We start from the raw sequence: 25,927 nt of genomic DNA, 5'->3' as shown, positions 1-25,927 counted from the left end.
ATTATTTTCATCTGCTCTCATTTCTGCCAGCTGTAGTAGTACCACAATTAGTATTTTTTGCTGCAAGGTAGCATCTTCTGCATATTCCAGTTAACTATCTTTTGTTTTCTGACCATAACTCCCTGTATAATTCTTGATATGATGAGAAGTATTGGCCAGAGATAACTTTGTTACTAGAGATGTACTGAGCAATCCTGCATTCATGAGGTGCCATGGATATTTCACTAATGGGAAATCCGCTTTCCATTTAAGATTAATTTTATTTATGACCTTTAGCTGGAATTGATACCTGTAAATTCTTATGTGCATTAATTTCTTGTTTTTTCTTGTCACATACCTGTATGTGTATTTTGCAGTTTCTTCAAAGCAGTTTAAGAGCAGTCCTTGTAATATACTCCCCATTGGAACTGGATGTTATCTAAATAAATTCAACTTAATTCAGCTAAAATACATTAAGTTCTGTATTGTACTTAGAAATATATTATATAAGAAAGGTACAAATTCTAGTATAGATTTTCCTATTACTTCTGCACCCAAAATTCTTTTAACCTCTTATTGCTGTTAGAATGTGGATGATACTCTGCTACAGTACTAAATACACTGTGGATGACATCCACAAAGATATTTAGGCGCTTAAATCCCAGATTTCATCTCCTAAGTCCAAGTTTTGGCTCCACGGCAAACAACAAAATTCCACCAAACCCTGCAGGCACCTAAACCCACTTGGCACCCAAGTTTTACAGAGTAAAAATTCCCTAGGCACCTATGTTCCTATCTCTGGGCAAGAGCACTGCTCCCTCCCTCTAGAGTCCGGACACTTATCTCCCACCTAAGCTCCAGAGCAATTCATGAACCAGGGGAAAATAGGCATTCAGATGCTTAAAATATGTGTAGGGTCTAATCCAGTAGGCGTACTCAGAGGGAGTATGGGGCTATGGGCTAGTCTGATGCGAGGCTTCCTCAGTTTCCCTTATTGACGCTGTTGCACTGTGGATAAATAAGGAACAAGTGATTGGAGTAGGATCCCATTCCATTCCCCCTCTCCTTCCCCCCAGCCCAATAACTATTCCAGTTCAGAGAAACACTTCAACACTCATTAGGCCTGAGAGAGAGAGAATGGGAATGATGCTGTAGTCCAGTGGAAAGGACATCCACCTGGGAGGTGGGTGACCCAGGGTCCAGGTTCTCTGCTCCAACCACTCTCTTTCATTAGTGATCCACAGTTCAACCACTTCAACAGGAGAGACTGAAGAAGCCCCACATTAGAACATCCTGTAGCTCAGTGGTCAGAGCACATGCCTGAAAAAGGGGAGGCCCTTTGTTCAATTCTTTCCTTCTCTCAGCCTGAAAAGGGGGATTAACCCTGGGTCTCCCATGTCCCAGGCAAGTGCTCTAACCACTGGGCTAAAAGTTGTGAGAGACAGCGGGCACCAGCTGCCATTTTGTGTGGAGTGAGGCAGGCACCTAACTCAGTCCCTCAAAATTGGCTTAGGTATCTAAGCTGCCTGACTCCAGGTAGTGGGTTCCCATTCATGGATTGCTAAACTGACATAGGCACCTCCCTGTAGCCTGGATTTAGGCACCTACCTCAGAGAGAGGAGCACACCCCTCTTGTCTGCATCTCCCATTGGCTAATTCATGTGTACTGGCTTCCGTGGATCACGTTCTCATATTCTTAGGCACCTGTCTCTCTCCATTCATTGTATAGGAAGCCTCAGTGCCTAACTTGGCTTTGTGGAACATTGATTTTATGATTTTCCAGGTGCCTAAAAGTTAGGCACCATGATGCTCAGCATTGCAACATCTGAATCCCTTTGTGGATCCCAACCAATCAGTGGTTTAATAAAGTATTATTTACTTTTAACATACTGTATAAATTAAGATTTAAAGGTCCAATGTCTTGAGGCACCTTCTCTGCAGAATATTTCAGATTCCCTGTTCCTGATTCTTACATAATTTGTGGTTGTTCTTGCTAAGTATGTGTTCATTCATTGTATTAACTGTCTTAACTGATTTTAAATCAAGACTGGATGTCTTCCCAAAAGATATGCTGTAGCTCAAACAGAAGTTACAGGTTTAATACAGAAATTACTGGATAGGGTCCTAGGGCCCATGTTATACAGGAGATCAGACTACATGATATTTCTTTAAACTGAAATTTACTCTCCTGACCCTATATAACCTGTATGCAGTTGATGTATACAGGTTATGTATTATTGTCCATAAATAAGAGAAGAAATACATTATAAAATGTACATTAAGACACATCCCCATTTCTTGACCACTGAAATAATAGCTATCATAAGTTGAAAGGTGTTGTTAATGAAATAAATAACCTTTCCCTGTCTCCTGCCTTCTATTACAATATAATATCTATGTGCCCTAACTGTTATTGTACCCAGGACGATTCCAGTGCTTTTGTAATATTTGTCTTGAAATATCCAGCTTGTTCTTTACAGTTCTGGGAACAACTGTCCAATAGACTAGGTAGATACAATAATGGAAAGCTCCAATAGCGTGTTATCTATCCATCTTTGGAAAGAAAGTAGAAAACCTCCCAGTTCAAATATCATCACCTTGGCTTTAAACAGCCAGCTCTGTGAGACAGCTATTGTTGTATGCACAAATACTCTGCAAGATGGTCAAAGAGAATATCTTCACAGGTTAGGCATCCAGTTTGAGGACTACATTCAGTTCTCCTGACAAAAAAACACTCTAGGTATCAAAAGCTACAGAAACACTCCAGTGAGTTGAGAAGGAAGTCCTGATTCCCTTGTACGCTAAGGTCCCTTCCACCTTAGTACACTTGACAATGGCAGAGTGTAAAGGGGCCTTAATTTAAATTAGGATCAGGACCGGAAGTTTGGTGTCTCATCACATTTTTGTTTATATTACGTCTTCTTTTTCTAATGCAAAACTGCACAGGGCCCATCCCTTAAAATGCAGTGTCTGATCCATCTGTCCAATGTGCCATGGCTATATTAACAATCAAAAAGACCTAAGCATTCTTGTGGACACTTAATGAAAACATCTTCTCAATAACAATGAGAGTCCTGTAGCACCTTAAAGACGAACACATTTCTGCGGGCATAAGCTTTCGTGGGCTGCAATCCACTTCGTCAGATGCCCGCAGAAATTTGTTAGTCTTTAAGGTGCTACAGGACTCGTTTTTGCTGTATACAGACTAACTCTGGAGCATCTTCTCAATGTATAACAATGGTCAGAAAAGCAAACAGGATGTATTTAGAAAGGGATAGAGAATTATACTAAAAATTGTATCCATGCTAGGAATACTCCCACCTTGGATATTGTGTTCACTTCTGGCCAGCTTTTTTCAACAGCAATATAGCAGAATTATAAAAAATATTGAGAAGGACAATATATATTATTGGAGCATAAACACCTTACTTATCAAAGTTGATTAAAAAGATGGCGAGTTCTATACGTAGTTCAGGGAGAAGGCTAATAAGAGTTGGTAGGCTAGAAGAATATACAATAAAATGATGAAGGGTATAGAACCAAGTCAGCGTGACACTCCTGTTTACCTTTTCTCATAATGCCAAAATGAGGGCACATTCAATGCAATGGAATGTAACACTTTTAAAACAAAATGGAAATGCTTTTTCATACAGTATATAATTAGCTTGTAGAATTCACTGCCACTAGATATCCTGGTAGAAAGCTTAATAGGATTGAAAATAAAATTAGACAATGATATGAACAAGAAGAATATCTGCAGATATACCACTTAGAATAAAAATGCATTAGCCCACATGCATAAACCAACCACTGACTGCCTGGCATTAGGAAGAAACGTCTCCAGTGGGCACAATATTGCCTCACTGTCTGTTATGGAGGTTTTACAACAGGTACTAGATGGATCATTGGTCCAAGCTAGTGTGGCAACTCCTCTCTTCTTACCATTATTCTTTCTCAAGGAATTCTCACAGAACCACAGACCATCCACTAACCACAGAACATCCTATTTTGCAGTGCAGTTTAAGTTAATAATTTTTCACTTCCTTCATTCCCTTATCCACCTGCACTCTTTCTACTATTCTCCCAAGTTATATTTTCTTCAAGATCCAGTGTTTTAATGGATAGCATGGGACACTTCAATCCCATTCTGTACTGAGAAACTTGTTTGGTCCATATCTGCCTTTTTTCTTGCACAGTGTGGGGCCCAGTACATACCAAAAGGTGTGTGGTTTCCCTTCTCTATTAAATTGTCTCAGTTAAATCTTGAAAATGTGTGTTATACAGACATGACACAGAGACTCGGCATGGGGCAATAAGCAACACTCTTCTGAGCTATGGCTATGATTTATTACTATCTTTATGACCTAGTAGCAACACGAGTGTCATGCAAGAAATTTCTTTTCAAGTTGCCAGAATCAGACGTATAATCTCATGCTAAAAGTAGCTTGCAACACAGCAGTGGTGGTACATTCCTCCTTAAAAAACAGGAGGGAGTGTGTGTGTGTGTGTGTGTGTGTGTGTGTGTGTGTGTGTGTGTGTGTGTGTGTGTGTGTGTGTGAGAGAGAGAGAGACAGAAAGAGAGAGAGCGCATGCTCATGCCTATGGTTCACTGGTCAAAGCACAGGTCTCAGAATCAAGGGAGCTGCATTCTTTGCCCTAGACTCTGTGCCTCAGTTTTTCTGTCTGTACAGTGGTAATAATAATAATGATCCACCTTTATAAGAGGCTTTGATATCCTAGAAGAATAGCACTATGAAAATAGAAAGGTTTAGTATATCTACTGAAAGAGACAGACCTGAGCTTAATACACATTTCTTTACAAATGCAAAAGTTTCCCCAGATTCATGCGGGCATAACCTGCCAGGAGAGTGGATCTAAAATTAAAGTAATATAAACCAAGATTTTCAAAAGTAGCTAATGATTTGAGTGCTTCAGTTTTTGGATCCCCAACCCGAGATACCTTGAAGAGGGTCCTGATTTTCAGAGCATGCCAAGTATCCATCTTTTGACAATCAGGTCCCTTTAAGGTGTCTCAAATTGGTCACGCAAAAATTGAGGATGATCAAATCACTAGTTACTTCTGAAACTTTTATCCATAATGATCCAAATCTCCTATGCTATGATTATAAGTGTGTCTGTTTCCTTCCTGAGAGCTAGGGATTGTTTTCACTGTCTGGTTACTTCGGGTTAGTACATTTGAGGTGCTACACTCAAGCTAGCCTGTTCTAGCGAGAGCAGTCACATTGCAAAGGTACCTCGAGCCATCCTTGAATCCCCGCATGCACTCTGTTGCAGTGCTGACTGGAGTGGAGGCATGTGCCTTCTGGGGCCATATCCCTTTTCTTGGCACTGCAGTATTCTGAGCTGCTCCTTCCAAACTTTCAGGGTGCATGTCAGAAAAAGTTTTCTGTCTGTTCTGGGTACATGGGTGTAAATGGTGTTTGCCCAGCAACTTATTACAACACGTCACTTCCTCTTGTGTTCGTTGTCTGCATGCTGGTGGGAAATCCTGGATCCCACTCTGAACAATGAGCTTTGCGAAATGCTGATATTAATACAACTGTCATTTTAGACAAAGAGGCCAAGTACAGGGAACAAGACACAGTGAAGAGTCTTTCGGCAGCAGTTTGTCATCCAGAGAAGCCGACAACATGCTTTCCTGAGGCGATCACGCAAGCTGTTTGCAGATAAGATGGAGGAGTGGAGACATGTAACAAACGTTCAGTGCTATGCAATCTCCCTATGTAGACTGCCGGTCCTGGAGCACAAAAACTGAGCACCAGGTGACTATACTTGTTACACAGCCCTGGAATGACCAGCCATGGAAACAGAGTTTCCCTATGAAGAAGGCCAGCTTCCTGGAACTGTGTGGGAAACTTGCCCCAGCCCTTCAGTGCTAGGACACACAGATGAGACCTGCTTTAGCATCCAGAAGCCTGTAGCTATTGCCCTATGACGGAGGTCTATAAGGCAGTAATCACTGTGGTTCAACCCTTGGGATGGAAATCTACAGGCCTTGGTGGACCACTGATGAAGGTAGTACATGATGCCAGGGCATTTTGAAGATCAGGCCTTTTTAAATTGGGACAATTGAAACTTTATTCCTCTTAATAATATGGATGTCAATGGGGTGTCTGTGCCCATTGTTAATTTTGGGGTCCAGCCTACCCAATGCTGCCGTGGTCATGAAGCTGAACCTTGATATCAGAGCCCCTGGCAGAGGAAGATTCAACTACATCCTAAGCAAGTGCAGGATGATGGTGGTTGTCACTCCCAGAAGATACAAAGGTGACCTTCCTGGATCTGGGGAAGGGGAGCGAGAGATGGATGCTGAGGCTCTGTGTGGAGACCAGGGGTCGGGGGGAATGGTATTTGTCACACTCTGAATGTAACATAAAAGCAACATTACCTAAAGCCCTTCCTCTCTGGATACTATGAGGGGGAGGGCTGGATGCCAGGACACAAGGGGGCAATGATGATTTCCATACCCAGAAGGGAAGCTACAAGTGGCTTTCTTAAAACCTATCCTCCACCCCACAGCATCCCTTTGTACACTTTAGTCCTACACAGGCAATGTCGGGCCCCTTATGTCATCTCCCTCCCAACCAGAACAACAACAGTGACTCACATCCTTACGTAACTGAACTGGTGCTTGTTCTTGTACCACTTCTTTGCTGCCCCATCTGATCCTCCATCTCCTCTCAGTGAGTATGATGAGGGTGAGGGTGAAGTATCTGTGACCCACAGTGGTGAGCGCTTGCTCTACATCAACCAAAATTGCTGTGACTGGCTCTCGCCTTGATTCTGGGTCCTCCTCAGTCTGCTCTACATTCAGTCACCCATGAACTTCCCCAGGGGGCCTGGAACTGGCCAGAATGTAGATAGCCTCCATATATGGGGCCCTGGAGCGCAGCCAGTCAAACTGCTTGTAATCTAGTGAGTTCCTCAGATTTTTACCAGTCTGGGAGCTGGGGTCCTTTGCCTGGCAGTACAGTGTCTTCAGGGATTTGATCTTGTTCCAGTACTGGTGACCAGTCCAGTGGATCCCATCATCAAACAGTTTGAATGATACATCATCATATGCCACCCCAAGCAATTTGGTGTCAGTCTGAGCCCAGGAAGCCACACTCTGGGAAGAAAGTCTCCCCTCAGATACCATCTGACTGAACAAATATACCAGAGTTATAGATTCCACAGTTACAGAGAGCCACGTACTAAGATGAGGCCCAAATGTTGAAGTGGGGTATTTATACTGGATGGAAATAAATTCTGGTCAGGAAGAAGCGGGGAGATGGACACAAGGAATATCCCTACGAGGGAATGTGGGGACTGTCAGCACGATAGCTGAGTCCCCACTGCATTACTAGCTCAAGCTTCAGTGGCATTCAAACTTCAGCCCATGCCCCTTAACAGGCCAGCTAGCTTGAGCTTAAAGCCCCATTTAACTCAAGCAAGAGTTTTTTTGTGTGTGTGAGACAAGAACTCAGTGTCAGAGCAACACTTAGATTATACCTCCAGCTAGCACTGCAGTGAAAACAAATCCCTAGTCTCTCTGTTAGTGTTTTCTTTTTCTAAAGGGAACACCCTCTTACGGGTCCAGACAAGTTGAGAAGAATCTGAGCATAGACACACCCTTTCTAAATTGAGATACATAGTCAAGCACATGCTAATGTATCTTGTTATTTGTGGCCTTCAATGCTGCATTTCCTGCTCTGCCATTTTTTCTGCATTCCTATCTTTGCCTATTGTCACTATGGTCTCTAGCCTGATGTTGGTCCTTTATTTGCTTTTTTCTTCATTGATCTCCACAGTCCCTCGTGGCTTCTTCCATGTTTCTCATGCCATTTGAGCACTCTGTTTATCATTCAGTTCTTGAGAGGAGGTGAGATAAAAACCATACTCAAAGAACCACTCTAAGCTTTTTCTTTTTTTTTTTTTTTTTTTTTAAAAGCCTCCAGAAATGTTTAGCCTTTCGTCACATTGCTTTTGCTTAATCATTCCCGCCACCTTCATTCTGAGACTACGAGATGATGGTCAGATCCAATTTAACCTCTCTGGAACACTCTTGTTTTGTACAGTGATGCTGAGAATTCCTCCCTTACTATCACACAGCCAATTAGAGCCCTCATCTGGTGAAGTCCAGATGCGTTTGTTCAGCGGTTGTTGCCACTGATGTGTAGTTCATAAAGTTGCATGTTTGCTGCCCAGATGCTGCCGTCTTTTTAACCTGAGATGTTACGATAAATATTTAATGTTCTTGAAGCAAAATTGTGGCACTGAGTCTGTTTCTATTTTTACACCCACTACTGTCTCCATCTGTTTTACTTCATTCTACATCTGTTTCTCACTCCCTCTGCTCATCCATATCCACTCTTATTTGCCTCTTCGGGCTTGAGTTTCCTCTCCCACCTGGTTTACATCAGTGTAACACCATTGCCTTCATTGGAGTTACTCCTGATTTACGTCAGTGTCAGTGACAGGACAACCAGGCCCTTTGTTTTCCTCTCACTCTCACATATTCTCACCCTCTTCATGCCTCCTACACTTGGAACATCTCCCAATTACTGATGTGCTAAGCATCAAAATCCTTCTTCTCCATCTAACACCTTAATACCCACTTCTTACCCAAAGCTGGCCTGTGTTAAAGTCCTCACCACAATGTTGCTGTGCTTTTTTGCACCCTATATGGTATTTGTCTATTATAGATTGTATACTCTGCTGAGCTGGGACCAGTCTGTTACATATTCAGTAAAGTGCAGTGTACATTGACAGTGTGCTGTTCAGTTCAGAGTCTTCTGTCTCAAGGATCAATGGGATTCAACATGAACCAGTGAAATATTATATCAAAATATAACGTATGGGATGATTGGAAATAGAGAGCCTATCTGTCTTTGACGCAACCTGACTTTTTAGGCTGAGATTTTCTAAGCCACCTTTTCCTATACCTTTTACCTTCCTTTATGGACGCCAGGAGTCTGGCTTTACAACCAAGTTGACTAGGTTTTGTTTGCTCAGACAATGCCTACCCCCGATCCATGTTTCTATTTCAGTCAGAATAAGACTGCAAAGGATGACGTGCATTTTGTCCCAGGTTACCGGGATCTCCTCGAAAGACAGCGGCCCGGTCTACACTACAGACCTATGTCGGTATAATTACATCACTCAGGGTTGTGAAATATACACCCCCCCGAGCAACATAGTTATACCAATCCCCATGTAGACAGTACTATGTCGACGGCAGAGCTTCTCCCGTCAACATAGCTACTGCCTCTTAGGGAGGTGGTTTAGGCAGTTAGGCGCCTAAGCCTTACTGAAAGTCACTGGCATGTAAGCTCCTAAGGCTCAGCTTTTTAAAGGTGTTTAGGTGTTGCTGCGCTGAGTGTTGTCTAACTGACATACCCAAATCCCTTTTGAAAATGAGATTTAAGATCCTAAATCCACTAGCACTGAAACACTGAATGCAGCAATGCCTAAATACCTTTAAAAATCTGGGCCTAAATTATTTTTGAAAATGGGACTTGGGATAAAATTTTCAAAATCCCCATGTGACTTTCAAGAGAATGTAAGGTCCTAAATCCCAATGGTGCTCTTGAAAATTTTACCCCATATTTATAGTATATGGATATCTACTAAAGTTTTGACTCTCCAATCACTTAAGTCTGTGTAACTGAATTCACATGATCAGTCACATGGGAAAAATTATGCACATACTTAAGTGTTTGCACGGTTGGGGTCAGAGGGCCTGATCCTGCAAGGTCTGTTAGTTGTGGTACTTACAGTCGTGCATGGTTTCCTTTGTTTATAACTAATAGTAAGCATTTGCAGGCTCTGAACATGATCCTGAGCCCATTGATGTCACAGGTAAAGGTCCTATTGACTTCAGTGAGACAGGATTGGGCCCTCTGTCCTTAAACTCCCCAAGTCCTGTCCTACCAGGTATTGGCCTATGAAAAACTTGGATAAAAATGTGTAGAAATATATTTGCATGTTCTTTACATAAACATAGGCTTGATAAATCAATGGCCCTTTACAGATGATATTTCCACAGAGTATTCCCATGTGCCTTTTGTGTATTTATAATGCAGTAACAGGAAAAACAATAAGAACCATAAGTTAAAAATTGAAATGAGAAACTTGTACTAAAGTGTAAACTTTGATTTATTAGCAAAAACCCTGGATGAAGGAAGTCTAATTTTTGTCACTGGATAGGCTAAAATTTTCTTAACTCTAGTCGTGGTCAGACACAATGCTACCTAAAATTCTGACATTTTCTCGTTAACAGAAAACAAAGGAGAGCAATAAGTACTTGAAGGCAGTAGAAAGCCCAGAGCTATTAGCATGTCATTGTCAAAGACAGAAATAAAAAACACAAAAGTTAAAGGATTCTGGAGTGTAGCAAAGACCTCCAGACATGAGTCAGACACTAAAAATGCCCAAACTCATTTAAAAAGCTCTTTGTCACGGTCCAAAAAAACAACATTTTTAGTGTTTTTCCTTTTACTTTACATCCCGCTATTACAAGTACATGGCTAATTATGATCTGAATGATATCTATTATCCCTGTGTCCTTCTAGATTAAGCCGGATGTGTTCCAAATATGGCCACAAGCATAGTATAGTGTGCAGTGAAATCAAAAGAATAAGATAATTCTGTTTTAAGGGTTAATGGTATTCACTCCCACTCAGTTTGAATCACTGGACAAAAGCACTAGTGTTGCCTATTCTAGGCAGCTGTGCTGAATAGTAAAGATTTGGAGTCCTTTGTAGGAAGGAGAAAAATTAAGTCTTTGTAAACTTTTTATTTAGTATATTCTCCCAAACACCCATGCGTAACAGTTAAGACATTTGAAGTTGCAACAGGCTAAGGAAAGTTTGCACAGATAAACAGAGTTATTCTAAATTTTGTGCCTACTAAGTTCTGAATCACAAAGTGCCATTGCATTTCATTTAAAATGTATGTGCAAGAAATCATTTTTCTGACCAGGCCCATTGTGTTCTGTGGGCTTTATTTAATCACATGAAAAATGATAATATATATAATGATAATATAAATAGCAAAATGAGTAGATATGATTACCTCACCACTCTGGTCTAAACTACTATGCCCTTACAGAAACTTGGGAGTGATTTGGCTTTATGAGAGTATTTTTGCATATATGAAGCCTGATTCTTGACTCATTTACACCAATTATACTGGTATAATTCCATAGATTTCATTTGTTACTCCTGATTTACACCAGTGTGAGTGAAAGAAGACTCAAACCCATACCCATTAAATTATGCACAAATGTACTGCTAAGCCATCTGGATATATTCTTGTAAAACAAAAATAGCTTTTAGAAATACCCACCCAGTTCTTGACACTCTTTGGTGCTGCTCAGGGGCTCCTGTGATGAATGCATGTAAATACTTAAATAGAGAAACTACCTAGCAGAGATGGCAGAAACTCCCTGGATTGTGAGGGAGAAGTGGCTTGGTGAATTGCACATCTGCTCTAACCCCTGTAGAGTACATGGAACTATCAGTTCAAAACCCTGCAAATTTGACTCAGCCTTTCTTTCAGTCATCAATAAAGTGACTTCCATTTAGATATTGCATGTGTGTGTTCTTTAAATCTTGGAAACCAGCATCTTCATTGCTCTGCATGGATAGTCAATGTCCATTTAAGCCCATGGTTCAGTCCTATTGACTTAATAATAATGTTGAGCATGTGCAGAAGAGTTTTGTGGAATGCCTTGGCCCTCTGGTATCTCTAGTCAAATGTCTTTCAAACATTTCAAAATTTACATTTATACTGTGTTCTCAATCTGATGTTTAGAATCAAAGCTGATTTTGAGTTGAATGCAAAAAAAAAAAAAAATCCCTATATTTTAAAGGAGAAAACATGTGTTCCCCACCCCAAACCCAGTGTTTCTCTGAGCACTGAATAATGTCCATGTGGCTGAGAGCTTTTCCTGTCTTCCCTGGTGTGTAGCTCTTGTTTCTTCTAGATATTTCAGTCAATACCTCATGTCATTCTTCAGTTGGTTTATTCCGAGCACTGAAGACAAAGACACTTTCCATTAAAAATAAACACCTGCTGTTTTAAAATATAAATATATGCTAGGCTAGCTGTAATTATTTTAGAAGGAGGAGTGACTGTGTTTTCTTTATGAACTGAGTTTGAAGTACAGATTTGCCAAACCATGGACACTTTAGCATTCATGACACTATTATTCACTATCATAAATCTAGATCAGATATGTGCTGTCTGAATTGATAGCGGGTATTCTGTCTGAGAAAAATGTGCACCCCTTTAACATTTAGCAGTGACATTACTTATGTTACATCACTTTTGCATGTTACTATGCTTCATGTTGGCCCAGATTTCATTATCTATAGCAGTATGTTATGCCACTATAATTAAGATTTTATTAGAGTTTATATTCTAAAACCCTATTTCCAGGAGCTTATACTGTAACTCCATTACCCAATTCATTTTTACCTCTGAGGCTTTCAGTCTGGGAGAATAAGTTTTTCAAAAGAAGCTTAACGATCTCAACATAGGACTGAGAACCACAATCTCCTGTTTTCCAGTTTGTGCCACTGACACCCTCTGTGGTCTTTTGTTGGTGTTATTTTCTCTTTAACGTTAATGGTGACTACAATAGAATTCATATATTAGGGGCTACTGACGTTATGAGTTCTTGGTTTTCAGTCTTAAAGTCTTAAAACTAAACAAGCAACAAAAAAGCCTTTGGTTCACACAGTGAATCTGTGTACGGTGTGTTCCTGTCACTGGTACCATCATGTCCCCTGACCCATTCCCACTATTTGTTTGCTACAGCCATTTGTCCTAAATTGGGCTCTGCTTCTGCAAGCTGCTCAGTGTGAACAGACCCTTTGTGCCAATGTGGAGCCCTTTGGAAATCGGTGGAGCTCTGTGTGGGTGCAGACCAGGGCCCACCAAACGGAGCAGTTTGCAGGACCAGGGCCTTAGATGATAAACACTTTGGGTCAGAGATTGTGTTTAACTCTATCTTGGAACAGTACTTACTACAGTGGAGAACTGATCCTGACTATAATACACATAAAAATGAAGGGTAGTAGATATATCTGCCCCATCTTAAGTACTATAGGACATAAATGGGCCAAATCAGATTGGGTACAAACGAATGCAACTCTTCTGTGAGGTGGACTTCCTTGCTGCTTGTAATTTGAATGAGAAATCTGTATATGACTATAACAAGTTCACTTGGACTGAATTTAATGATGAATACTCAAAGAACCCCAAGCCAGATTCTCAGCCTGTGTAAATCAGCATGAACACTGACAGAATGGAGCTTCACCAATTTGTGCCTGACAGAGATGTTTTTACAATAAGAAATGGTAGCCACTAATATCAGCCTCCAAATTTGGGGTGATTCAGCACAAAATAGATATTTATAAGAAGTCTTAACTGTGTGGACTAAAAGCTCTTTTTTTTTTTACAGACTAAATTTAGAGCCAACTTTTGAGTAATACGTTTTATTGGACTAACTGTACAATATTGACAAACAAGCTCTTTGGGTATAGGAATCCATTCTTCAGAGTCAATCCCTTCCTGACCTGAAGGGGAGTTTTCTACATCCCTAAAGCTTGACTGTCAATATTGCAGCATTAGTCCAATAAAAGGTATTATTCGCAACTTGACTCTACATTTTGTCTCACCAATAAAGTCAAGTAATTAAAAATATTGAGTTCAGTAACAGGACACACAGTATCACGATGCACTAGTAACCACGTTCTTTAGAAATATTTACTGTTTTGCCTCCAAAATACACAGTGAGTAAAAACAAGCAAGAAATGTAGGCTTAAAAAAAACAACAAAAAACCAGTTTCCGAGTGACATTAGCCAAGTCAAATATGCAGAGGAGCACAATGAGGGGAACTAAACTGTCATCCCTCGCCTAGAAAGGGATGATAGGTAGATCTCTCGCCTAGAAAGGGATGATGCAGATAGGTCAGTGACATTCCCCGAAAGGATTGAGGACCAGATTCTGATACCCAAACTCCCATTAGGTAGTACCATACCCTACAAGCAGTCCCTTTGCCATCTATCCGACTACTCGTATAGTAAGGTGCTACTCAATACAATTAAGCATGCTGGAACATGGCCCTTAATGGGCTTTAGTTTAGATTCTGGCATTTAACCACAGCCCTGAGGAAGGGGCAGTTCAGAGCCACTACCAACGGTAGAGACCACTATTGTCCCTGGCAGCTTGGCCCTTGAGTGGGGTGCGCAAGGGGTTGGAAGGATCTTTGTGCCCCACCCCCTTCCCTTGTGCACCCTCATCAGGACTATGGAAACCCGTCCTTTGTTCTGAAAGGAAATATCACATCTAGAACTGTAATTTGTTCATAACTACATAACAGTTGGTCTGCTAAAGCCAATGACCTGTATCAGTGTCATCTCAATGTTTCCTTGTACTTCCTCTGTATCCACCTTTTGTGTCAGGAGTTATACTTAGGGTATGCCTACCTTGCAGCTGGGACTCTGCTTCCCAGCTCAGGTAGACAGACATGCTAGCTCTGCGTGAACCAGCGTGCTACAAATAGCAGTGTAGCTGGGGGGCAGCATGGGCGGCTGGCAGGTTAACCCCATAAGTACAAACCTGTTCAGCCCCACTGGATATATACTGGACAGCTAGCCCAAGCCACCATCTAGTTACACTGCTATTTTTAGTGCACTAGCGTGAGCAAAGTTAGCACATATTTGTCTATCTGAGTTGGAAAGCACGGTCCCTCCTGCAGAGGTACTCTTAGATTATAAGTAACTTTTTGTTGTTCTCAAAACTCCTGAGTCAGCTCTCTAAACCCTACCAGGTAGACAATATGAAAACTTTTCTAGATTCTGAACACAGACTAAAACATACAGAGATATACTTTTTTAAGAGATAGGCCAAGTTATAGCCCAGGATGTGATCCTTGCAAGATGTGAAGCCATTGGACTCCAAATCCAGATTCTGTATTGAACATTATGCCCTGGGATTGTGTGTAGGATGGGCTTGGAACCAGAACCTGGCATCTAAACACTGCCAAACTGTGGGAAAGTTTGGATTCAGATCTGAACTCCACAACTTAAGCCTTTTTTCTAGAATTTTCCCCAAATCCACAAAATAAGAAGCTGATTCTGCCAACCTTGCTCACTTGGAGTTGCATCTCACTCCACGACTCATCCCACTGAATGATGATTTTTGGAGGCCTGACTCGTGAGTTTTGAGCATTTGGCGTTGGCAGTACTTCAGTAGTAGGACACTGTCTGATTTACAACCAAGAGCATTAGCATTAATGCTCTGTTGTGATTTTGTGGTTGAAATAGGCATACAGTATTTGTTTTGTATTTAATAAAATGAAAGAGTGCCAATCTATTTGCTTCCTTTTTGTCTTATGCTATCTCCTTTGGTTTCTGCTAACAGGATGGATCTAAGTCTTTTTACACCATGCTTTGCTTATTGGAATCCAGATACTAAGCTGAGACAGATTCTTTCCTGTGGCAGCTTTTGACTTCTTTCTTCTTTAAGCTATTTAGACCTTTGTACTGCTGCCATTACAGCTGCCTCTGGGTCTGTCATGTGGCTATTGAATTGTGCTTTTGAATTTGCCCGGTTCTCTGGTACACTTTCATTCTTAAGTACTGTACTTAATCCAGTATCACTGTTTTGAATGAAGTGTTATACTAAACTGAAAATGCAAGTTATGCTTTTAATGGTGGAAAGATAGGGATTTCCAGCACTTGGATTTGCATTACAACATTATTATTAACATTGATGTTGAATATTTATATTCCAGTGGCAACTCAGTCAAAATGGGGGCTCTGTTGTGCTAGGTGCTGTATGTACACATATGAAGGCGCAGAAGAGCAAACGGACGAAGGTTTTAATCCTGTACTTATGCATGTGCTTAACTTTACACATGAATAGTCTCATTGAATTCAAGATGTAAAGTTAAGCATGCATATGTTGGCAGAATCAGGGCCTATAGAGTATGTTCTCCCATAGACAAGTTAGATTCTGAGCACATTTAATGATACTTTTATCTCTAGATAAAAGAAACCTAAAAAAGATCACTTGATCCATAATGCTTACTTATTAACTTCTTACTTTAGGTAATTATTATTGAATTCCAAACTTTTATAAGACATCCATCATCCTAGTATCTGGGCCCAGTTTCCATAGAAGAAAAGAAGGCAAAAATATTTCCTGTGTGTAATGAGCAAGTGCATCATGACAATACCACAACCAGCCATCATTACCACAACTTTAAAAGACAGAACTGGTTAAACTAATATTATTGATGCTAAAATTCTTGCCCGTAGGCTAAAAATTTCATATTTTAAGAAAAATTCAGAAATAACACCTGATCTTTTCTACAAGAACCACACTAAAAGAATAAGATGTGCCTGTCATTCTATTTTCTTAGGTTATTTGGCTTTACAAATGGAACTGAATGATACTGAGGGAGTAGGATTAGGATTCTTACCACTAACGTTGGAAAATACATGATGGGTTTTAAAATAGTCATTCGAACAGGGCAACAAAAGAATAGAAGATGCTTTGTATCTTTTTTTACTTTGTTTTCAAGCAAAGTGAAACATCCAAATATTAGAATACATGCACAAAAACTCATTGTTACTAAAACTAATTAGTGTTCTGCTGCTTAATGCAAAAACCTACATGATGTCTTGACCTTTTTACACATTGTGTCTAAGGTTGAGCCATAAAACAGAGGGAAGCACAAAATGCCTCCAGTTAGCCTCAAAGGTTTTCTTCTTTAAGTAGTTCAATTGATTGTAACAATGCAGGCTATGTATGGGACTTACATAAAGGTACGGTTTATTAGATCTTGTAGTCATGTTAAAGTAGTCACGCTAGCAAACAATTTTCACTAGAATGACTGCCATTCTATTTTTGGGTAATCCATCTTGTTTTAAAATATATATAACAGAGATTAAAATGATAACTTTGAAAATTAGTTGCTTCAGGCCCTGTTCCCACAAACGCTTCCTCACATGAGTAGTCCTTACTCATGCAACTACTTACTAAAAGGATCAGGACCTCTATGAGATTAATAGGTAAATATCTTTCAAATTGATCCAATTTCACAAACATCAATTATTCAGTGATGCTTAGCGACAGGCTAATTTAGTACTAGGTCAGATAGACAACAGTACTAAAAAGAAGCCTTTTACATGTAACTGGAAAATACAATTTACTTTTTCCTCTTGTATTTCCTAGAACAAAATAAAAGTAGGGCCCAATCCTGTAAAGTCATAGCAATCTCAGCTCCCACCAAAATCAATGGGGATTTTGAATGTTCAGAACCTCTCAGGATCAGACCCCAAAAGTATGCATATAAACAGGATTACCTAGTCAAACTACAGTGAATCAAGTAAGACTAGGGTAGGATTTTCAACAGCATTCAGCACTGGCCTGACTGATTCTACTGAAGTCAATGGTAAAATTCCCATTGACTTGAATGGGAGCAGAGTTAGGCCAACATTGAGCACGTTTGAAAAATCGTACTCTTAATGTATAAAAAAACAAAAAATAAATCAAACAAACAGAAAGAAACCAACTGAAGTAAAATACTTAGGAATAAAAATAAGAAAACATGGAAAAGGTTTACTTTAAATTTTCACTCACAAGCTTAGAGAGATACTGGAAATGTTTTATAGAGCTGAGAATATGTTTCTTGTGCTAACATAAGATTTGTTCCAAGGCTTTTACTGGGGAAAGAAATCAGAGACGTGCGGCAGAGGCCAACTCTTCAAAATGGAGCTGGCAAATTTCACATTTATTTGAAAGACACTTTAGAAATTCTGTCAGAAGGACCGTAAGTCAAGCTGGTAAAAGCACATGAATTTCTCCTCGTGTAGGCTACCGAAAGGAACTAGAAGGTTTATTCAGATGTTTTTTTAGAACCTAACCTTGCATGTGGGGCATGTAAAAATTTCTTGAGGAAGTCGGGAAGTCAGTACTGGGCCCATAGAAACAAGCCATTTGACTTTCATAGCCTGGTACAATGATAACACGGCACACAGGGCACAGACTATAAGACATGTAACGATTAGAGTGATGCAAAATAGTCAAATGCAAAACTACTCAAAATTCAAGGGATTTTTGTATCTTGTTCCATACTTGTCACAAACCTCTTCACACCATGATGCAATGTGGTGCAGCATACCTAGGGGAGACTGTGCTCTGCCACCTTATTCTCTGTGCACTGGCTGAAAGGAAAGACCGTGTTAGGGCTCTGTGATCAACAGCACAAACAGAGCACCCCTCTTTATTGAATAGTAACAGAGCTCACTGTTCTTGCTATTATTCAGACAATCTGTATTTATGAATGAGATGTATGCCAAATATTTCCATTGAAATAGATTTGTGGACATAAAACAAGGTATGGATTGATAATTGACTTAATATCTACAAGTGCAGTGACATATTTCATTCTTTGAACAATAGGAGCCCAATTTTAAATTTTAGACACCTAACTTATGTCCAAATGCTGCACTGGTGTGCTCAAATCAGCATCAGATTTTTAAGGACCAAAAGGCCAAGTTTGGAGGTGCCTTCCATACCTATAGAAAGGAGAAGGGTAGCTTAAAATGGTGGGTCTGCTGTGTGGGTTACAAAAACTGCAGAGTCCTTGTACAACTGGTATGCACACACATGCACAGACACACGTGATTGTTACCCGCACACTAGGGCACCACACCTTTACCCCAGTCTGTAGGGCTCAAGGCATAACTCAGTTAAGGCACTCCCACCCTTTCCCAATCCGTAGGGCTCCCGGGGAAAGGCACGTACCCTTACCCAATTCACACTGTAGGGCTCAGGGTCATCCATTCCCAGTCCATAGGGCTCCACGCGTAACCTGGTTAATTTAAGTACCCACCCTTTCCCAATTTGTAGGGCTCTGGGCATAATTTTCTACAGGCTTGTGGGGTCTTTTACCAGTGAAGGAATCTTACACAGTAATATCCTTATTCTCTATTTATTAACAATTACCAAAACAGAATACATACTCCCAATAAGGTAGACAACTTCTCCTGCTTGCCAATCAGGATTAGATCATCCGGGGACTCCACCTTCTGTAAAAACAGTTGGCAGGGTGTTGATGTCTGATAGCTCTGATCTTGGGCTATGTCTTGGAGTTAGGTTCCAAAGAACTTCCTTTGGGACCTCAGCTTATATCGTTAAAACTTGGATCCTGCTTAGCTATACCTTAACCAATCATTTTAAACGAAAGTACAAAACACCAATCCTAGCCCATTATGAAACAGTTCAACCAATCATATGCCACCATCTTAGCTGATTTAAATTTTGCACACTTTGTTTCTGTCTGTTGCATAACTATCAAAGAACCAGACAGAAATCATTCAGATAAACAATAGAGAAGTGGGTACCATAAAGATAAAACAATACGGAGTGTAGATTTTACAACCACAAGTGTTGATAAGTGATTCCTTGCCTAACAAAATGCCATCCAATAAAGTTTTCTTTAAAGATATTAAAATCTGTTTCTTTATCTTTATCTGGCGGTGGCAGGCCATGGACAGTGGGGTGAAAGCTTCCCTTCAGGGAATCTAGCTCCCCATCCTGCCTCTTTTGCCCATGGCTCTGCCCATAGTCTACCTTCACTCAGCCCCAGGTCCCACCCCCATCCCTCCCCACCAGCCCACCTCCCCCTTGGGTCACCTCTCCTCTTCCACACCCTCTTTTCCCCACTTGGCCTCCCCACAGTCGCGTTCCCTCTCCCCGCTCAGTTCCCACGCCATCACTCACCTCATCCCTCTCCTCCCTGCCGTCGCTCGCCACGTGCATCCCTCCTCTCTTTCCCCACTTGTCCCCCTCCGCCGCTGCTTGCCACATCCCCCACCCCTGCTCAGCCCCGGCCACCTGGGGAAGGTGGAGTGTGGAAGAGAGGAGGGGGACTGAGTAATAGGGGGGGACATGGCAGTGAGTGGGCCAAGCAGGGGAGGGGATGGTGGGGTGGAAGAGGTGGGGCAGGACTGTTCTTCCCTGGGGCCCGGAATTCCTGTCAGCGGGCCTGGGTGAGGGTAGGTACTATCAGGATAGTATGGCTGCTGTCTCTCCTAATATGGCTGCTACTGCTTAGTCAAAAAAAACAAGGCCTTAGACCTTATATGATCTCCCATGGCAAGTCTATATAGCACCATTTAGAGCAGAAAATTCAGGGATGTGGCTAGAGCAGTGGTGGGCAATATGTTTTGCAGAGGGGCCACTCCACAAATTCTGGTAAGTCTTGTGGGCCACATGAGACTGGAGCGGTCAGGCAGCTTTCAGCCAGTTGCTATCCGAACTGCCGGTTTCTGGTCACATGACCGGAAGCAGGAAGTTCGGGTAGCAAACGGCCGAGAAACTAAGCTGCCCAACGCTCAAGTTATCTTGGCAACTGAAGCATTGGGCAGCATAGTGATTCTCGGCCGGTTGCTTCCCAAACTTCCTGCTTTCAGACAGGGTTGCAAACTGTCCATAAATTTACAAACAGTCAGTAAAAAAATGTACAATTTTAACACTGTCCGTAAATCAGTAAATAAATGAAAATGTCCATGAAATTGGGTAAAAATAAAACATATTGTATTTTACATTGATTGTCATTGTTCAGAATCACTTCTTGTATAATAAAACTACACTGACCATGACTTTGTCAATTTCCTGTTTTCTATTATTGCACACACTCAAAGAACCCGATTGATCAATCAACTGCAGCTAAAACAATGGCGTAATTCCAAATTCCTGTGTACAAAATATCGCAAGTGAGTACTCACTTTTGTGATGTTATTGTATTGTTTATGGTATTTTTAGTGATGTCGGTTAAAAAAAAAATCAACTTCAGATCTTAATGCCAGTAAAAACTAAAATGCAAGGTTGACAACCCTCAGGCCACATGACTGGAAGCAGGAAGTTCGGGTAGCGACTGGCCGAAAGCTGCCTGATTCTCCAGCGCAGCACTCCTATATGGTGGGCCAGTGGGTGAGACAGAAAAGTTAGACAGGCCAGATCTGGCCTGTGGGCCGTATTTTGCCCACCCCTGGGCTAGATGGTCAGTGCACTGTGAGTATGCACATAGTCAGAAAGCTGTGGAAGTGGGAGAGGGAGCAATGGACTTCATCTACAACTCATTCTAAGACCTTGAAATTGTGCCTGTGACTTGGTTATGCAGTCACTTTGGCCTACTTTGATCATGGAGTTAAAAGATCATTCCCCCCACTCCCTTGTTTCCCATCAGAAAAGTCTTTTCACTTGGAGTTGCTTGCAATCTCAGGATTTGAGTACATAAGTGTGGGATTCAGACGGCAAACTGAGCCACCTAGGTTTGAAAATTGGCCCCGAGCTAGAGTTTTATAGACTGATTATGCAGCTCTGAGCTTTCCTTTCTCAGAATTAACCTCTCAGATCAAAAAGCCTAAAACTGACCAAAACAGAAGGTAATATTTGCAATTTTGTAATGCAACGGGTTGAAATGAAATGTTTGCTAATGAAAAAGGTACTGCAAGCCATGCCAAAACCCTTCTTTTTTTTTTGTTGTCTGGAGAGATATAACAATCCTTTTCTGGCAGTTAGTTTTAAGATCATTAAATGATCCTCATTTGCAATATATTTGCAGAAGATTACAGCCCATCTAAATTGACCCTGAAGGAAGACTTATTTCATTAATAGGCTGTCCTGTGCTAATGCATAAAGCTAGAAAAATATATCTATTAAATTCTTAATGTGTAAATGATGTTTCTGGCTTTCTTCTTAATTACAAAGCAAAATGAGCCTGACGTGCACTACGTCTAGGAAAAAATGATCAATTTAATCCATCTTCCAGGAGAAAACTTTTTTAGTGAGTTCCAAAATTCCAGATATTCTCGGCTGAAGACTGGAGTCTTATTGCTATGTTCGGTAAAACGTGCCAACCAAATTTATTTTTTCCCTGGATTCCAATGAACAGAACCTCTTGACATCAACCTGGTTTACTCAGTATCAGCTAGGTTTTCTAGGAAATATTATTCAGGAGTTTTATGTGCTGATGCAAAACATGGATGAGCAGAGATTTAAAAATGAATGATGCCATGCTATTACTGGCTGATAGGGTATATGCAGAATATTAATACAGTGTATAGAAAGAGATTTACTCTACATATATATTTTCAATGTACTGTCTGCACAGAACCACCTAACTATGCACTGACTATCACCACAATGTAATTCCCAGACAAAAAACTTCATTAAACTGGAGGTAAGGTTGTAAATACATATCAATAATTTAAGTGGAGGAAGAAAGGTAATAGACTGTAGTTTTGAAAGTAAGTATCTGAATATCAGGAAATTCAAAGATAAGGTTACACTTAAAACACCCAAACAATGGAAGACATGGAAATGTAGTTTAGGTACCACAAATAATCTATTCTTTTTCCCATTCTTGCTACTTCAGGTGCCTTTGAGTGTAAAGAAGATAGGGTCTCTGACAAGTAATCCCAGCTAGCTGACATGTTAAATCCAGGATATATATCCGGTTTAGCCAGGAACCCTGGTGGCTGAAGACCTTTTAAACTCTGCTGACATTTAAAACCATTTCCAGTTTACACAGAAGAGTAATCGTATGAGCATGAAGGGTTTAAGATACCTGCAGATGCAAGTCTCATCGCTGCAGATAGTATAAAATAGCAGTAAGATTTCCAGTGCCTGCCCTGAAGGAAGTTTATTACACTTTCTTTACATTTATACAAAATCTTTATGGTTGCCCATCCTGTGCTCTGGACACCTATCCGTAAATTAATATACACAATACCAAAAGCCTTCACGTGCATAAATAAACATCCACCAAACCCGTCAAGCCTTGTTTAAAAGCCCAAAAAAAACCCCTCAGTGCTGTGGACATTGCAGTGTGTTAACAAATCTGGGCTCTAGTGCAATACAGGGGAACAAGTTCCAAATGCAAGGGTCTTTCTTGGACAATGCTTTGCTGGCCAGTTCCTGTTGCTTACATGGAGGTGGCTCCAGTTGGCAGGCCTTCTCTAATCTCAACTGCACAGCATGAAGGCTCACGGTCCGACCTATTTCTGATTAACCAAATTCCAGAAGAGAGGGGACCAACTGTGGGGTATGCCCTTTCTGTTCCCCAACTTCAGCGTGTGCTACATACAGTCAAAATATTCCTGCCAAGCAGGGGAGACAAAGTCACTGGAATAATGGGGCCTAGACTGCTTAAGGATTTATAGTCTATAGTCAGCACCCTGAAATGTGAATATTACAGATCAGAACCTACCTTACTCAAAAGACAGATGGCTGCACACTGCACTAGCTAAAGCTTCCATGTGATTTTCCAGAGTAGAACCAGGCAGAATAAGTTGCAGAAGTTGAGCACTCAGGTGACAAAAGTACCTCTTGACTAGCCCAATGTATTTTATCTACACATTGTTGCAGCTATTCTTCATCAAGTAGGACCTATTAAACCCCAGTTTGCTATTAGCAGGCAAACCAAACGTTGTAGCTCAAGGATACTCTGATATCTGTTAAGCTGCATCTACGCTGGCAAAAATAGGACCCATAATTCACCACTCATACCAGGAGTGATGGTCCACCAGTGGTTGGAGCCATAGTGTAAACAGTAGTAAAAATGTCTGAGCTTAGTCTATATAGCAGCTTCCACCATTACTACTGCTAATGGAGCTTCATCAGTAGGGAAACAGGGATCCCAGTTTTGCTCAGATAGACAAGACTTTAATTCTTTCTCTGAAAGTAGCTGGTTCAGGAAGTCACTGTTTATTCTTTCAATCAAGTATCGATATGGAGAAATTCTGCGCAATTATGCAATACTAAACAAAAGTCCTATCTTTTTAGAAGACAAAACCTACTTCAAGCTTTAAAGCCAAGCATCCTGAAGTCTCATTTTTTATTTCTAATTTATTCTCATTTTCAATTACCCCACTTACTAAAATAAACCACCACCCTACTTAATAAAATAGTATATTTGGAATTTTAATTGCATATTTTACTCTTGTACAGATTCCAGAGAAGTCAGATACAGTTCTCTCTAACTTTCCAGCAAGTTCATTCCCTTGCATTTTACATGTCTTTTAAAAACAACATTATATGTCTTTTTTAATACAATACACTGGGCTATATTTAAATTAGTCTTTTCACTTCTATCTACTGGGAAAACAAAAATGGTGTGAGAACATCTTTAGAGTTTATGCCCTTGAGAGGTCAACCAGAGTGTGGCTGAAACTAAAGAAGTCCTACTATAACCATGCCAGCGGAAATGAAAATTATACCACTTGTACTAACAAGTACATTTCCAAAGGGACTAGAGGTATTAGAAGACTCTAAACAGATGCCTCTGAACTTAAAATACACTTAATTCCGAAGGCTTGTCTTGTAATTAATTTACCCAGTATAGAACCTATGAAGAGAATGTGAGGCATAGCACTGCGTCGCTCAGCAGTTTGCAAACTTCAAGGAGCATAAAGATAAATAATTTAATTAAAAAAACATTCACAATCATTTTTCACATTCATTTCTGTCAGGATCATGAGTCCATAGTGGTGAACGTCAAGGAAAACATTCTCCAATTTATCGTTTAATCTCCTGCAAGAAAAATATCCATCAGCTATAAAAGGAAAGTGCACACATAACCCACATCAAAAGGATATCACTCATACTTTAGTTTCAGTTTTTATTCACATTAACTTGGACTTGTGGTATGTAGGTCTGTAAACAGCCTATTGAACATGTGAAGCTTACGACTGACTGTTTTAGTAACACATATTTGAACCAACAGCTTTAACATGCCTCGTGCTAACGCAGCTTGTATTTCATTAAGAACTACCGAATCTCAGCTGTTATGTGAGAACTGACAGCTGTATTTTTCTAGTATTAACTAATGCTGTGGAAAAAAAATGCTAAGGTTTCCTGCGCTTCTGTTGCAAGTTTGTTTTAAATATTCTCTCTGCTTTAAAAAACGATAAACATTGATACAGCATACTGCACACAATAATAAGAGGAAAAATGCTGATTCCCCCACATACATTCCCCACTCTTACTTCTGCTGTTTAGTTTTGTAGTGTGATGAGTCAACCCCACTCAATCTGACCTCATCCCAAAGGACACCACATACAAGCTGGCCTGATCCTGCATGAAAAAGAGAGAGAAAGAGAGTGTAACTCTGTCTCCAGGGGAAGTTTCATTGTGCAGAATAGGGGACCATAGTTTTAAATAATATTTAGACACTTTTAAAGCTAGTAGAATTAAGAGCTACAATAGTTAGTCGCCAGGATTGCACAGAAGAATATAAAAAACTGAGCTTCAAATGTAGATGCCTAAAATTAGTCACCTAAGGCTATGATTTTCAAAGAGGCCCAAGGTACTTAGGCACCCAATGTCCATTAAAGGTCAAAAGGGTTGAGTGCCTAACTTCCTTAGGCAACTTCAAAAAAATCTCACCCATAATCTATGTTTATGCACTTAAATAAAAGTGCCAAGATTTTCAGAGATGTTCAGCACTCTGAGGGAGATTTTCAAAGGTACAAATGGCAGATAAGTGTTCAACCTTCCTTGATCTTCGATGGGAGTTGGGTGCCTAACTGTCATTGGGGCTTTTGAAAATCTTCCTAATTAAGTTTGAATCATGCCACAGGGACCTTGGAGTTATATGACAAAACCCTCTTACTGCCCCCAGGCCAATCCAGTTTTTTTTATTTGATATTAAATTAAATTTACGTTATTCTGATTCCATATTTTCAGTCTGCCGCAGTGCTTTTTATGGAGGTGTAGTGGAAGTTGCCAGGAGAAATGCTGGAGTTGTCAGCTGGGGGCATAGTGGGGATATTTGGTACCCAAAAGGCAGTTGAAGCATTTGGTATTTGGGAGGTGATGCATCCATCATCTTTTGGTCAGGAGCAAAAATTTGGGAAG

The 25,927-nt window shown here is 40.5% G+C and overlaps 1 long non-coding RNA gene across 2 annotated transcripts in view; it reads left to right on the top strand.

Annotated features, from left to right (window-relative positions):
- The window catches only part of LOC137145019 (uncharacterized), a 13,291-nt gene extending 7,365 nt beyond the window's left edge, over positions 1–5,926 (top strand). For both annotated transcript variants that reach the window (XR_010917539.1, XR_010917538.1), the window contains one exon: positions 5,552–5,926. This is a non-coding gene — a long non-coding RNA (uncharacterized lncRNA). The remainder of the gene's footprint in view (positions 1–5,551) is intronic.
- The last annotated feature ends 20,001 nt before the right edge of the window (positions 5,927–25,927 follow it).

Source organism: Emydura macquarii, unplaced genomic scaffold, assembly GCF_026122565.2.
Source record: "Emydura macquarii macquarii isolate MOO-44397 ecotype Brisbane River unplaced genomic scaffold, CSIRO-AGI_Emac_v2 contig_3506, whole genome shotgun sequence".
Taxonomy (NCBI): domain Eukaryota; kingdom Metazoa; phylum Chordata; order Testudines; family Chelidae; genus Emydura; species Emydura macquarii.
This window is presented reverse-complemented; position numbering and strand designations above follow the sequence as displayed.